At 42.0% G+C, this 16,615-nt stretch overlaps 1 protein-coding gene across 3 annotated transcripts in view; it reads right to left on the reverse strand.

Moving 5' to 3' along the window:
- ARHGAP6 (Rho GTPase activating protein 6) overlaps window positions 1–16,615 on the reverse strand; it is a 232,767-nt gene that overhangs the window by 85,532 nt on the left and 130,620 nt on the right. The gene's annotated exons all lie outside the window — the stretch shown is intronic.

Raw genomic sequence — 16,615 nt, forward strand, 5'->3', positions numbered from 1 at the left:
GGGGGGGTGAATACATTTCTGATTACAACACTCTTGCCTAAAACCCTTTGATGTTTCCTCTTCAGCTCCTGGACAAAGCCCACGTTCCTGCGCACGGCATCCGCTGCCATGTGTTTTGATTTAACTGGAATAAAATCAAGTAGTCGCTGCACAGAGCAAACAGTAACAATGATGATGATAAGAGAAATTCACTGAGCATGTATTAAGTACTAAGCCGTGTACATGTGTCATGCATTCAGTCCCTTCCACCACTCTATTTTACAGAGGCAGAGAGATGGAGGAAAAGACTGACTGGCTGCTCCCGGACTCTCTTTCTCTTGGGCACTCAGCTCAACTCTACTTCCCAGCCTCCTCCGCAGGTAGCAGCGGTCATATCGCTAAGCTCTAGCCAATGGACTGTGGGAGAAAGTGACAAGCTTCACTTCTAGCCCTGACCCACAAAGCCTGGAGACAACAGTTCTCAAAGCACGCTTCTCAACGGTCACGTCCTAGCGCCCCCCGCCCTTTGATCATGGGCCAGCCATGTTGCATCCGTGGGACCCTTGAAGCACCATGTCTTAAGTGTGGCTACTGTACTGGAGAGAGATGTGTAGAGGCCACATGGAGAGTGGGAAAAAGCTTAGCGGTCCCAGCATCTCAGCTAAATCCAGCCTCCAGCCAACCTCCTAGTTGAATAAAGCCTCAGGAGTGACCACCGTCAAGGCCAGCAGAAATGTTCAGCTGAGCCCAGCTCAGATGGAAGAACCATGAGCAAATAACACGGCTGTTGTTTTAAGCACTAAGGTTTGGGGTGGTTGTTATGCAGCCACAGATAACCGAATCAACATCTTCTCGTGTTGAAGACAGCAGAGCCTGGGTCCTTGAATCCCTGCTTGGAGCAAGGCATCCCACCAGTCGTGGACACTCTGACCCCATGAGTGAGGAGTAAACTTGTACAGTGGGATTTTAGGATATATGTGATGTAGCAGCTAACCTCACCTTCCTATATTCCTCTGTACACATAGATAACGAATCTGAAGAGCCTGAATGTGGAGTCCTAGCCCCTGGAACCTCTCCTGTACTTCTCCCCACTGAACCACATAACAGCCCATTCCTTGACTGTCTACATTTTCACATGGAAAGAAAGCAGTTGGTCAACTGGATGATAAAATAAAAACTAATCATTATAAATCATTTTGTGGGATATGAAGAAAGTCTTTTATGAGCAAGAAGGTAAATATATGTCTAATGGCATCCTTCAGTTTCCAAATAATATATCGTCAACATTTAGAAACAGGTGATGCTTTTGTCTTTCAGAATTAGGACCTACTATGATAAAATGACATAGCGAAATTTCATTTAGATGACATTCGTGACTGATACAATAGTGACTTCATTGGTCCAATTAACCTCTCTCGACCAATACCATAGAATCGGCAAATTAAGGTCTTAATATTCTTTCTGATTATACATAAAAAATGCAAATTGTGAAGGACATTTCAGTCCTTCTGCTACCTTAAAGAGCGCAATAAAAATGTGGTATCTTTTAGTTTAATTATCCATCAGACTCTACCTCTGGATGGATCAGAGTTTGCAGAAGTGAGGTGACAAGTCCTTAACCGCAGCTATCTGTCCTCCCCCCACGCCCCAGCGCTTGACCTTGGTCTCATTTCTATCATCCTCCTGCTACTACTGTGACCCATTTGCAGGGAGAGTGGGAGAGTGAATTTTAGATCCTTCAGATCTAAAACTCTACCATCAAAGCCAAAGCCAGGTATTGGGTAGCTGGAAAGTTACTTGAGGCCATGGATCTGAAAGAGTCAAAACTGTAATAAAGAACATCTAACATGTAGTCCGTGCTTATTCCCTCCGTGGATACTGGCTATACTCTAGAGGCAGATACGTAGGATTTTCCCGGTTTTGCATACAAGAAAACAGAGACACAGGGTGCTTGAGTAACTTGCACAACTAGGGAGCAAGCAGTTCAAAGCCGGGGATCTGTTTCCAGATGCCACGCGTTTAACCCCTAGGCTATATCAAGCCGGTGACCTTTTTCTCAACGAATCCCTTATGGACCCAGTGCCCAAAGCCCTGATGGAAAGAGGCACAGAAATGTGTGCGAACAGAGGCCAGGGCAGCAGGAGGAAGCAGAACAGAAAGGTGATGAGGCCATCACCTCCAGGAATAAGGGGAGGGACTGTGTTCAAGGGGAGAGAGGCAGGCATTTTAGAAGACCTTGGGAGCGTCGTACCATGTACCAGTAGGAAGACGCACTTCATGATTTGGGGGAGAGGTGGAACACGAGGAAAGGGGCGTTTTAGGAAAGGTGAACGAGGCAGAGTGGTGCGGAACAGATAGGAAGGGGATAGTGAGAGCAAGCAAACCCTGAGGTCTGCGGTGTGCGTGGTAAACAGAGGCGCCGTGCATGACATTTTTCCAGTAAATACGGATCCCCAGGGAGGCAGGTCCAATATCCTACCTGGAGAAGTACCTTTGGGGGAGAGTGAGAAACTCGCATGTCATTTTATGTGTTGAGGGGGGGTAGATCTGGAAAAGATCATTCTCTTCCGGTTCTCATAGAGACACCTGGATTTGAGGTCACTGGCTTTAATGTGCTGCAGAGTGGGGCATTTCTTTTTCAGGCTGCTCCTTCTACCCACATTGTGAGGAAAGCTGAGTTATAAGAATGAATGCTTCAGGTTTCACCCAAAAAAGGAGGCGCAGATGAGAGGACACTCATTATTGGTAAGATGTCATGTGGACGCTCTGCGGAGTGGGTCATTTATTTGGACAGGGGCAGACCCACTGCTCAAGAGACAAGGAATGAATTTGGAACAAGATTATCTAAAAGATACAGGGATGTTGAAGCAGCGTTGTCCCACACTGGAAAGCTCAATCCCCTATCAGATATTTCTAAATCAGCAGGAAGTAAAGCAAGCCTTAAGCAGAGATGATTATCATATTTAGAAGGGGGAAAACTCTACACTGGAAACCGACAGGCAAAACAAAACAGGCAACAGCAACAACAAATACCAAAGTGAATTCCTTTCCCGTTTCTCCTTTCAATGCTACGCTTGACAGCATTTCGTTTCATCAACTGCATTTAACACTCCGCAGTCTCCTCTCAATGAGGTTTTTCTCTAATAGGGAAGGAAAACAATTGCCTACAAATGACCTTAGACTTAATAAACTTATTGCCCGAATGAATTAGTTTCGAGTATCACCAAACATGCGAACATCAGTCACCTCGAATCTGTTGCCCAAAACGTGAGCTGTGCACGATCGGCCCCTCTGTCTCAGTTTACGATAATGTATCTTATTAAACTCGCTCAATACCTAGTACAAAATCATCAGGCATTGTTGTAATACTTCAACCGGAATGGGAAAAAGGCAACTTACACATTTCAATCGAAGGCTCGTCGTTAGCTCGTCTAAACCCTTTGTTGTTGAGCAAATGAGCAAACACGCTATTTTAAATACAGGTATATGCCTCTGCGTTACTACACTGCAGAAAAAAACCTAGCTTTAATACTATTCTTGGAGTATTTGCTTCAAAAGCAAAATTCGTTCCGATGCAAGTGGTGACAAATCTTTGAACAAACTCTGTCAGGACCAGTAGTTCCCTAACCTGGTTGCATGTTAGAATTACTTGGTGCATATCTCAACTGAAAAGAAAGAAGAAAGAAAGAAGAAAGAAAGAAGAAAGAAAGAAAGAAAGAAAGAAAGAAAAGAAAGAGAAAGAAAAAAGAAGGAAGGAAGAAAGGAAGGAAGAAAGAAAGAAAAAGAAACAAAGAAGGAAGAAAGAAAGGAAGAAAGAAAGAAAAGAGAAAAGAAAGAAAGAAAAGGAAGGGGAAGAAGAAAGAAGGAGGAAAAGGAAAGAAAAAAAGGAGGAAAGAAAGAAAGAAAGAAAGAAAGAAAGAAAGAAAGAAAGAAAGAGAGAAAGAAAAGAATTACTCGATGAAGTTTTCAAAAACACCCATGCCCGCACACCCCTCCAGACAGCAAGGTCCGACAGACCTTTCTGTGATGATGGAAATGTTTGTTACCTGTACTGTCTGATATGGTGGCCACGAGCCACCCATGGCTGATGAGCACTTGAGATGAGGCTAGTGGAATGGAACCATTTCATTTTTAGTTTTATTAAAGCTTCCTTGATTGAAATGTAAATAGCCACAGTGGCTAGGAGCTACCACCCTGGACAGCACAGGTAGAGATCAAATCAGCTAGACTCTTTAGGGTTGGGGCTTGGGCTGTGGTAGGTTTACAGGGCTCTCTGGGGGATTCTAATGGGCAGTTCAAGACGAGAACCAGTGCAATGGCCTGGGATTTAGAAAACTATCGGTGGCAAATGCCTTGCCCTTCTTCCTTTTTCTCCAAATTCCACGAAGCACTTGCCGTGCATCTGGCCTCTCTCCCTCGTGCTTCCACCCCTCCCTTCTAGCACCCCTTCATACTCCGCCGTGATAGGTGTGCTATGTCTACATTCCTTTATCCCCTGATCCTGCCAGACTTCTCTGACACCAAGGGCAGGTGGTTTATTTCTGCTACAGAAATAAAACCTAACAGTACTACCGATTGGGAATTAAATCCCCAAACACGCGCCCCCGTGATTTAAAGTTGTTTTTCACTTGTACAGGCTTTACACAGATGCCACTTTTTATGATGTCGGCCGTGGTTGCCGTGGGGAATGTTTCTAACGGTGGTTTGGTTTGCGGGCAGTGTGATAAGCAGGTCTCACGTGCTCACGTGCAGCTGTTTCCTTCCAATGGGACACAGTGTTACAACACAGCAGCTGCACAGGGGGCCCCGTGACCCGACCCGACTGCCAGCCTTTAAATTCCAGCTCAGCCCACAGCTGGCCACGGGAGTATCTGAGCCTTCTAGCCTCAGTTATCTGCTCTGGGAAATGGAGATAAAGAACCGTCCTCTGGGGAGAGCCAAGCGACGCATGTAATTTGCATGATGAATGAGACGTGTGAGACACACACACTGTCCTGGACCCAGATTTTGATTCCCCATATACTTGCGGACGTGCGCGTGCGCGCGCACACACACACACACGATTTCGTGGTGAGTAAAATAAATAGCAGGGCACGCTTTTCAGGAGGAAGTCATGGAATTCACAAAAGCATGTTCTCAGCACATGATTCATTAACGTGGCAATGCGAAGACCATTTGGAAAGTGGCTAATGAGGAAGAAAAAGAATACGCTAATGCGGTTTTTTAAAAATACTGAACTTATTTTAATGAGCCTTCATTTTTATCGACCCATTACCAGTTAATATTAATGGAACACGGAAGTGTGTGCAAACAAACATAGATAAACATCACCTGATTCATAAAAATGGTAGGACTCGGAACCCCAGAGCTCAGTGATCCCAATAGAAAGAGCAAACCGCACAACTGTCAGGCACATAACACTTCGTCGACTTTTTGGTAATCTCAGTTGCTGTAGCCTAATGTGCTCCAATGTTGATTTCACTCACAAGGCGCCACTGATGCACGTTCACGTTTTCGACACTGAGTTTCGCTACCTTCTCCCTTGTTAAATATCCAGCTGTGGTAGAACGACTTTTTAATGTAAGAAAATACGAAATTACACCCCGTTAGCACCACGAGAGTTTGTAGTCAACACAACTGTTAATGGTAAGGCTTGCTCATCGGTGACTCACGGCACAGATAAGCTAAGCTGGGAGCTATGTCCTGTCCCCAGGGGATTCAGAGATGTGAGGAATAACTAACATTTCTTGTGAATGTACATATGTACCCATTATTATTCCTAGCCCTAATTATGTACTCCCTGCTTTAATCATGAAATCACTTTATGAGTTATGTACCCATTTCACAGATGAAGACATCAAGCACCAGGAGGTTAAGTAACTTGCCCAAAGCAATAGGATGCAAGCGACAGAGCTGGGATTCAAAGTCATAGGCCTTAACCCCAGAGTTTGGGGTCTTAACCACCACCCTACACTACCTCCCTGTGAGTACCATACCTTTCTCTCACGGTATGGCAAACTCTGACTCAAGAAAGTACATCAGAAATGACCAGAAGTGTGAGGCGGTCCCAGGCTCACCGCAAACCCTCTCTTATTTTGTTTTCCTACAAAGTAAAATTCCAAACTTGTTGAATTATTACTTCTAACACATTGATTGAGGCATGGCTTGACCTTGAGGTGGCAACTGTTGACCTAGAGCAGGGATGGACAAGTTACAGCTCAAGCCATATCCGGCCTCCGGCCTCCGGCCCGTTTTTAAAAACTAGAGCCCAAGCAGGCCCGGTGATTTCCATCTTGGGGAGGGTTTGTCCTGATACAACAGCAGAGTTGAGTGGTTGCCTACAATGTCTATGATCTGGCCCTTTACAGAAAAAGTTTGCTGACCTTGTTCTGGACCCACTGAAAAGAAATCACCAGACAGGTAGTACAGGAAATGATGGAGTTTCCTACAGCGTTTCACTATTTCAAACAGCAAAGGAACTGCCTCCTTTTACAACCATTATTACAACATACACGTACGTACGGATGAGCGGATGGGTCCATAGAGATCGCTCAACAGCTTATTTTTCCTACATGTTTCTTTTAAGGACCTAAATGACCTATGCACTTAAGATGTGTAGGAATCACTTGTGACGTCTCACTAAGGGAAGCAAGGGGAGGACTGGGGATGTTTAAATGTCAGTTATTTTCCCAGAAAACGTTAACTGTCTATGATACTTCCCTCTTATGTAACCATCACACATCACCTCCCCACCCTTCATATTTCAGCTATTTTCTTGACTCTGATTTAAACATTGATTCTTCGCACTTGTGCCTTTTCTCCCTCACTACGCGGTACGTTCCGGAAGGATAGACACAGCACTTAGAAGAAACAGCACTTGAGTTTTATACTTTTGCATATCTGTTGGTTGAAAGAAAGCTCTTGGGAAAGTACGCTTCTGCATCTATACAGAAAACCATTTGTGTCTATTAGCATGGAAACAAGGCCAGCGGGTAGTATTTATATTTAGGACATTTGTTCTAAAGTAGCGAAAATCACTTCCAGTAAAATTGAAAAAAAATCTTGCTTCCTGGCTTTTACTATTAAGTGTCAAAACACGTAAAAGGGGCAAGTGAACAGAGAGAAACTATTTGCAGAATGACACAAAATGCGAGGTATGACATAAAAACAAATCATCTGAACTTACTGGCACAGACCTGAGTTGTTAGTTGCTACGTTTTGGACATTTTTTCCGGAAATGTTTTCTTCTAAATATATTACTTTTAAAATGATACGTTAAAAACTGTTTCAAAGACCTAGCTAAATGTTTTTGCATAAGGCAAATAATGCTTCCTTTGAGCAATGAAATGTATAGAAACTGAAGGGTGTTTTGTTGTTGTTGTTGTTTTGGTTTGGTTTTTCTTTTATTTTAGAGAGAGTGGGGAGAGGGGCAGAGGGAGAAAGAGAGACTCCCAAGCAGACTCCATGCTCAGTGCGGAGCCCCATGTGGGGCTCGATGCCACTACCCTGGAATCATGACCTGAGCTGAAATCAAGAGTCAGATGCTCAGCCGACTGAGCCACCCAGGTGCTCCAAAACTGAAAGTTCTAAAAATACATCACACTAATATATTATGGGGGCTTGGGGAGTTATAATTAATGGGTGCATTTTTAACCGTCTTTATTTTTTAGGGCAGTTTCAGTTTCACAGCAAACTTGAGTAGAAGGTGCAGGCATTTCCCAAATTTCCCCTGCTCCTATGCACGGCCTCCCCCACTATCCACGTCCCCCAACCAAAGGGGACATTTGTTACAACTGGTGAACCTACACTGACATATCATCATCACCCAGAGTCCATAGTTTACATCAGGGTTCACACTTGGTGTTGTATGTTCTATTGGACTGGAAAAACGTATAATGACATGCACTCATAATCATAGTATCACATAGAGTATTTTCACTGCCCTAAAAATCCTCCGGGCTCTGCCTATTCATCCCTCTCTCCCTTATAACCCCTGGCAACCACTGATCTTTTTATGGTCTCCATAGTTTTGCCTTTTCCAGAATATCAGATAGTTGGAATCAGGCAGTATGTAGCCTTTTCAGATTGGCTTCTTTCATTTAGTGCATTTAAGGTTTCTTCACGTTTTTGCATGGCTTGATCGCTCATTTCTTTTTCGCACCAAATAATATTCCATTGTCTGGATGTACCACAGTTTATTTCTCCGTTCACCCACTGATGGACATCTTGGTGGCTTCCAGGTTTTGGCAATTATGAATAAACATCCATGTGCAGGTTTTCGTGTGGATGTAGGTTTTCAGTTCCTTTGGGTAAGTACCAAGGAGTGTCATTGCTGGATAGTATAGTAAGAGTATATTTAGTTTTGTAGAAACTGCCATACTGTCTTCCAAAGTGGCCGTACCATTTTGTATGCGCCCCAGCAATGTACGAGAGATCTTGTTGGTCGGTGTCCTCACCAGACTTGATGTTGTCAGTGTTCCAGGTTTGGACCTTTATAGTAGGTACATGGTGGTATCTCACTGTTATTTTAACTTGCATTTCCATGATCACATATTACGTGGAACATCTTCTCAGGTACTTATTTGCCATCTGTGTATCTTCTTCAGTGACGTGGCTATTAAAGTATTTGGCCCATATTTTATCACGTTGTTTGTTTTCTTGTTGTTGAATTTTAAGAGTTCTTTGTATACTTTGGACAGCAGTCCTTTATCAGATGTATATTTTGTGAATATTTTCTCCCTGTCTGTGACTTGTCTTCTCATCCTTTTGCCATCGTCTTTCATGAGCAGAAGATTTTAGTTTTAGTAAAGTCCAGCTTATCAATTATTTCTTTCATGGACTGTGCCTTTGGTATTGTATCTAGAAAGTCATCACCATACCCAAGGTCATCTGGGTTTTCTCCTGTGTTATCTCTCAAGAGTTTTATAGTTTTGCATTTTACATCTAGGTCTGTGATCCCATTTTAAGTTAATTTTTGTGGAGGGCATGAAGTTTATGTCTAGATTCATCTTTTTTTTTTTTTTGTGGGTATCTATTGTTGTTCCAGCACTACTTGTTGGAAAGACCATCTTTGCTCCATTGTATTGCCTTTGCTCCTTTCTCAAAGATCCCTGACTGTACTTATGTGGGTCTATTTCTGGGTGTTCTATTCTGTTCCACTGATCTATTTGTCTGTTCTCCTGCCAATACCACATTGTCTTGATGACTGCCATTTTATACTAAGTCTTCAAGTCAGGCAGTGTCATGTCCAACTTTATTCTTCTCCTTCGTTATTATGTTGGCTATTCTGGGTCTTTTGCCTCCTCATATAGACTTTAGAATAAGTTTGCCAATGTCCACAAAATAGCTTGCTGGGATTTTGGTTGGAATTGCCTTGAATCTATAGATCAAGTTCAGAAGAACTGACATCTTGACAATATTGAATCTTCCTATCCATGAACATAGGATCTCTCTCCGTTCATTTAGCTCTTTGTTTTTATTCATCAGAGTTGTGTGGTTTTCCTCATATAGATGTTGTACATATTTTGTTAACTTTATACCTAAGTATTTCATTTTGGGGGGTACCAGTGTAAATGGTATTGTTTTAACTTCAAATTCTACTTGTTCATTGCTGGTATATAGAAAAGCGATTGGCTTTTGTATGTTAACTTTGTATACAACCTTGCTACAATTGCTTATCAGCTCCAGGAGGTTTTTTGCCAATTATTTTAGATTTTTTACAAAGTTAATCTCATCATTTGTTAACCTGGTGGAGATCCAGGAGATAAAACCCACAAAATTATAAGGGCCTGCTGATGACTGGGTCTCCCTGGAGTTTTTAACTCTCAAGAGTTGTCCACACCAAGCCTCCAGCAATTCATCGATTACAGTTCAGGTTTCCCTACCCCAGCACTGGTTCCCTTGGAGATTGCTGCTCCAATAAGTTTAACTCTCTGTATTCACCTGTTGGTCTCTCCCAATATTTGGAGGCAGCAGTTTGCCCTGTGATCTCACTTCTCCTATGGATCTAAGAAGAGCTGTTGATTTTTCAGTTGGTTCAGACTTGCACTTGTTAGAGGAAGTGGTGACTTCTAAGCTTCTTACATGCCAGACCAAATAACCAAAGTTCTGATGCAATTTTTTTAGATAAAATTTACATGCCATAAAATTTACCATTTCAAAGTATAGGATTCAGTGGGTTAGTTTTTTTTTTTTTAGTATATTCACAGATATAGGCAAGCATTACCATTATTTAATTCCAGAATATTTTCATCACCCTCCAAAGAAACCCTAAACTCATTAGCACCCCAGGCTCTGACTATCACTAATCTATGGAGTTGCCTATTTTTTACTTTTAATATAAGGGGAATTTTACAATATGTGGCCTTTTATTCCCAGTTTATTTCTCTTAGCATGTTTTCAGGGTTCATGCATGTTGTAGCACATATTAGTACTTTGCTCCTTTTTATGGTCAAATAATATTCATTATTTGGATATACCAAATTTTGTTTTGGCATTCATTAGTCGATGGACATTTGGATTGTTTCCACATTTTGGCCATTATGACTAAAACAGCTGTAAATATTCATGTATAAATTTTCATGTGACTATATGTTTTCAATTCTCTTGGGTATATGCCTAGGAGTGGAATTGCTGGGTCACACAATGACTCTATAAATAGCCCAACAAAAACAACAACAAAACCTTAACAACATGAGTTGAAACACTAAGATCTAAAAATATTTTTTACTGTGAAACTCATTTTCCACCTCGTTCCTTTCATGACAGAGAAAATATCAACAGCCATAAGCAAACCCATACAATGTTTCCACTTTGTATAGATTGGCTCTCAGAGCTTTTACCAAGCAGTGAGAAGAAACACAGTCCTTCAGTTTCTTTTCTTTTCACAGGATGGTGATCGTGAGTATCTTGAAGAATTTAAACAATGTGGTAGCATTCGTCTTTTAATTTTTGATTTAAAGCTGATTTTTAGAAATTAGCCAGGTAATGGCTCTACCAAAAAAAAGCAAGTAACCTCTTTTAATCCCTCTATGTTCATCTTTTAATTTCAATGACTAAGTGTTAATATCTAGTCTGGTAATTTGCCATAAAATGAAGTACAGTTCCGAGCCTAGTTCATTTCAAGGAGATATTCTTGTCTCTATCAGGAGAGAAGCCAAGAATAAAATGTTGCACTGCTTAGTTCAATAGCTTTGTTTTCATTGCTCCCGTGTTCTTCAATATCATTGCTCTTGGGGGGAGGAGCCAGAAGAACTTACTACCTCTCGCAAGATAATCATTCTATGCTACAAGAGAGGAAGCCAAGAAATGAGGAAGACAAGCACCTGACCTTCTTTCTGGCTCTACACATCGAGAAATAGAGAAGCCACTGGGACGGACAGAGTGGTTGGCAGAATAACGGACCCCCAAAGATGTTCACACTCTAATTTTGAAATCTAGAAATATGTGGCCTCACATGGGAAGAGAAACCTTGCTGATGTGATTAAGTTAACGGGGAGCGTCTCCCGGATTGTCCAGGCGGGCCCAGTGCAAAAACATGGATCCTTAAGATAGGAGACTGTTGTCTCTCTGATCTCACTCCAGTGAGACCTGCGTCAGATTTCTCACCTACAGGGCGGTAAGATAATAGGTGTGTGTAGTTTTTTTTTTTTTTAATTTTTTTTTTCAATGTTTTTTTTTTTATTTATTTTTGGGACAGAGAGAGACAGAGCGTGAACGGGGGAGGTGCAGAGAGAGAGGGAGACACAGAATCGGAAACAGGCTCCAAGCTCCAAGCCATCAGCTCCGAGCCTGACGCGGGGCTCGAACTCACGGACCGCGAGATCGTGACCTGGCTGAAGTCGGACGCTTAACCGACTGCGCCACCCAGGCGCCCCAAGGTGTGTGTAGTTTTAAGCCATGAAGTTCATGGTGCTTTGTCATACCAGTGAAAGAAAATGAATACAGAAGGAAGCAGGACATTTGTGTCTACAAGGGACTCATAAATCATCTAAAGCAGGATTTCCTAAATTGTTTCATGATCAAGTAAGTTTGAGAAAGTTGTTCATGTTAGTCCCATCTTAAACAGTCACATTAAACAATAACTAAAGAAAACTTGAGAGGTCCTGCAGAGGGAGAATTGTAACACAGAGTGTCTTCTCACCTCCTTTTCTTTTCCTTTTTTTTTTTTTTCTTTCAGAACATCTCTTCACGTCCCTCGGAGTGCTCAGAGCACAGATGGGAAATGCTGAACTAATCCCACCTGCTCAATTGAAAATCTGAGACCCAAAGGGAAGAAGAGACTCGTCAAGAAGCACTTTGGCAACACAAAGTATAGCCTTGGCCTCACATTCCTCCTCTGGAACCCTGTCTAGGATGCCACTCTTTCCCACTGAGAGGAGGACACCGTTTTCTGGCACCCAAGTCGATCTAAGTTAGACCTCTGGTGGGAAGAAAGGATATCAGGTGAAAACCAATCCAACAAAGCTCATAACGGATAAAATTCTCTACTCAATAATAACAAGGCCAATGTGGCTGCTTTAGCACGGAACATATTTTATTGTTTAAAATGAAAGCATTTAACCAACTATTGAAAATTTACTAATTTCATATTAACAAGAAGAATGCCATAAAATATTTCCCCACGGGCCTAAAAGTGCCCAATTCTGCTGCCAAAGTCCATTTTCCACAAATGCTGGTTTCCACAAATGCTAATTTGAGAAGGAACAGAGGTACAACAAAATGCCGTTGTTTTCCTTTGCAGCACTTAAATAATGCTTTCTCCACATTTCCCACTGCCTGTTCCAAGAGCTGTGAACCCACTGTCCTTTGATGTTTTTCAAATACACATAAGCCACATCCTTTTCCAGAAAGTGAATACTGTTTTTTCCACCACCTCAGATTTTAGATGATGATGATGATGATGATGATGATAATAATAATAAAGATTTTGACTAACATGGCAAATAACTTTGAATACCTATTTTAGGCTGAACACTGTACTACATGCATCACAAGAGGAATCTCATTTAATCTTTATAAAAAAACGATTGAGGAAAGTATTACTATTAACATATGTATGTATGAGCCAACCAAGGTACAGAGAGTTTAGGTACCTTGCCCAAGGTCACAGAACAAAAAGTGATGGAGCCAGAATCTGAACATAATCTGATTTAGAGCCAGTCTTCTGTAAGCAGTAGGCCAGTGGTCCTCAACTGGGGTGATTCTACCTCCCAGGGACATCTGGCAATGCCTCGAGGCATTTTCTATCCTCACAGATGAGAGGTGGGGTGTTCCTGGCATGTAGTGGGAGGAGGCCAAGGGTGCTGCTAAGCATCCTTCCGTGCGCAGGACAGACCCCCACGACAAAGAATGATCCCACCCTAAATGTCAAGAGTTTCAACGTTAGGAAACACTACTCTAGTCTCATGCCTCCCAAAGACCGCCATTTTGAATGGGCCATTTGGGCCATTTGTTTGAATGGGCCATTGTTGTTTGGTAAGATATGTGGTTCTCATTTCCGGGTTAGAAAGCTCGGGCTCCACCTGGGAAATGAGGTTATCTTGTAGCATCAATTTGCTCAAGCATTGCAGTTGGCAGTTTTACACTACACCCTGGCATCCTGGGACATTAGGTCATTTTAGTTTTTGCCTTTCACTGGACACATGAGAGAGGCACTAGCCCAGTAGGGAGTGTCTGAGAGGGGCCAGGAAGAAGATTCTGGTTCTCATTAGCTTTGCCTTGTAGTCCAGAAAGCACGACAGCAGCATCTGCGTCACAGATAATGGCAACAGCAAAGGGACACAGCCACAGTGGGTTGCCTGGGGTGCAGACTGAGCTCAAAAGTCAACATATTTTCAGAGAACAGTTCTGCCATATCTACTCAAAATGTAATTGTTCATACCATTTGACCCAGCAATTCTAAGAATGCGTTTGATAGAAATATTTACAAAATGTGCAAGACACAGCCACAGAAACTCATTTCAACACCATCCCTGATAGCAAAGCAAAATAAAAACAATAGAAATGCATGCATATGTTCACCAAAAGATGTGTGCTCCAATGTTCATGATAGCATTATTTTCGACTGCTAAACTCTGTGAACTAGCCAAATGTCCATCAAAGGAGAATAGATAAATTGCAATATAACCACACAATGGAATACTACATAGCAAGGAGAATGAATAAACAAACTCCAACCATCTACAATAATATGAATGAATCTCACAGACACCACTTGGAGCAAAAGAAATCTGGCACAAAAGAGAATGTACCGTATGAAATCATGAATACAAAGTATAAAATCAGGCAAAACCAATCTGTGCTATGAAAAACAGATTAGAAGTTACTCTTGGAGGGAAGTGACTCGAAGGGAGTCCAAGGGGGCCTCTTGGGTACTGGTCATGTTTCTTCCTCATCTTCCGCATAGTCGTGTTCGCCTTGTGGAAACTCATTAAGTGGTAGGCTTGTGCAGCTTTCTACACGCGCATTATATATGTAAGCATCAACAACCTAAATGTCCACCACCGGATGGTTGGCTAGATATACTATGAGGTGGGATGTCTACTCAATAGAATTCTGTTCAGCCGTCCAGAAAAATGAAGTCACCCACTCTGTATAAACGTGGAAAGGTGACCCCTATATATGAAATTAAATAAGGATGTGGTAGAACGGCATGATAATATGTCTACTATGATTTCTACAGGAAATACGTGTTAGTGTAAGCACAGAAGGTTCCAGAAATTATATCCTCAAATGGTTAATAGTAGCTGTCCACTTGAGGATGGGATTCCCAGGGACTTTGACATTCTGCCTAATGCATACCTATATTGTTGAATTTATTTATAAATACGTTTTATGTTTGTACTCAGAAAAAAAAGGATAAGGAGAAAGTTAAGGTGAACAAAATACGCCTTAAGTTTGAAACTGTTATTATTTCATCGTTCAGGAAGATGAGGGTTGTTGATGGATGAAGGAAATGATAATGAAATAAACCCAGTTCCTCGCCTGCAGGGTTGCTAATTGAACCCAGTGGTGGAGGTCACGTTGGTTTTTGTGCTGGCACTCTGAACAATTGATTCAAATTAGCACTTGTGTGCTGGGTTGTTCCACATTCAAATCTAGTTATGGTGTGGCCACCGCAAACGGGATTCTTGGCCACATAAAGAATGTGTCTACAAAACGGCCAAACGACTGGCTCTGTTTGATTACATGAACAAAACCATATAGTCAGAGGAAGGAAAAATCAAAACAGCTGCACCCAAAGTAACCCACTCGGATGGGTGGTTCATGAAATGTACCCATTCATTGAATCAACATTTTAGCAGCCTCATGCAGACTCCGTGAAAGATCCAGTCTGAAACGAAATACTCATGAAAAAACCAAGAGACCATATGAAACACTTTTTTGGCCCACCGTCAGCAAACGTTTGCTGAGTGCTCACTGCGGTCTGCCATCATGCTAAAACTGTGGGTCTGATTCTACTATTTTGTAATCGATTGCAAATGTCATCGTGTTGCGTGTTCTTAATTCCCTCCATGGCACTGAATGGAAGTTCACTTAAAAGAAAAAAAAAACGCTGATACGGGCAAAGTTGATAAAACTACAACTTTTCAAATATAGTAAAGGTCTAAGAGACATATAGGACAGGCGGGGAGATCGTATCCCACGGATCTCAACCCTGGCTCCCCATCAGACTCAACTGAAACATGGTATCTGGAGATGTTCCTAGCCATCGACGTTTTTGAAAGGTCCCCAGGTGATTCAAAACTACAGTGAGAGCTGGAACCGAGGCTCAGACCAATTGACTCAGAAGCCAGGTGTAATGGGACCCAGACATGAGTACTATTGAAAAGCTACACGAGTAGTTCTAAAGTATAGTCTGCAGTGAAACCAATTTTTTCTAAATTAACATTAAAGAAGTCAGAGGTGGCCTTCCCAGAAGCATTTTGCAAAGAGACCCCATATTACTTGCTCTCAGATTGTGAAGTGTTGCTAGGAAAATGATCACATGAAATTCTACCATGATATGGCTTCAGATGTTTCACCATTATTCATATATATATATAGAGAGAGAGAGAGAGAGATCGTTATAAAATCTTGAAAACATGTTTAGAACGTGTATTTTTAAATAAATTTTTAAATGTTTATTTTTATTTTATTTTTCAGAGAGAGAGAGAGCGAGCGAGAAGGGGAGGGGCAGAGAGAGAGGGAGAGAGAATCCCTAGCAGGCTCTGCACTCGAACTCACCAACCGTGGGATCACGATCTGAGCCAAAATCAAAAGTCGGACACTTAACCGACCGAGTCACCCAGGCGCCCCTAAATAAATTTAAGTCGGCGTGAGTTTAAGGCACTCAATTATATCCCTGATATAAACAAAAGCTAAAAGCAACATTGTGTAATTGTATTTATAGAGAAGACACTGTGTAACGGCAACCTATTTGTAAACACAATCCGAGTGAATTAACTAGCCTGCTATCACTGCCATACACAGGGTGTCAAGTCCTAGATGGTCAAGGTTGCACAGCCTAAGGCAGACTGAGAAAACACTTCCTTAAAGTTGAGAGCAGGAAACATGCCAGTGACTACCTCAAGGCTTTTAAGAGTCCCAGTCTGAGCAGGGCACATCTTGAGAATGAGAATGGACGGAAGGCATG

Source organism: Lynx canadensis, chromosome X (assembly GCF_007474595.2).
Source record: "Lynx canadensis isolate LIC74 chromosome X, mLynCan4.pri.v2, whole genome shotgun sequence".
NCBI lineage: Eukaryota > Metazoa > Chordata > Mammalia > Carnivora > Felidae > Lynx > Lynx canadensis.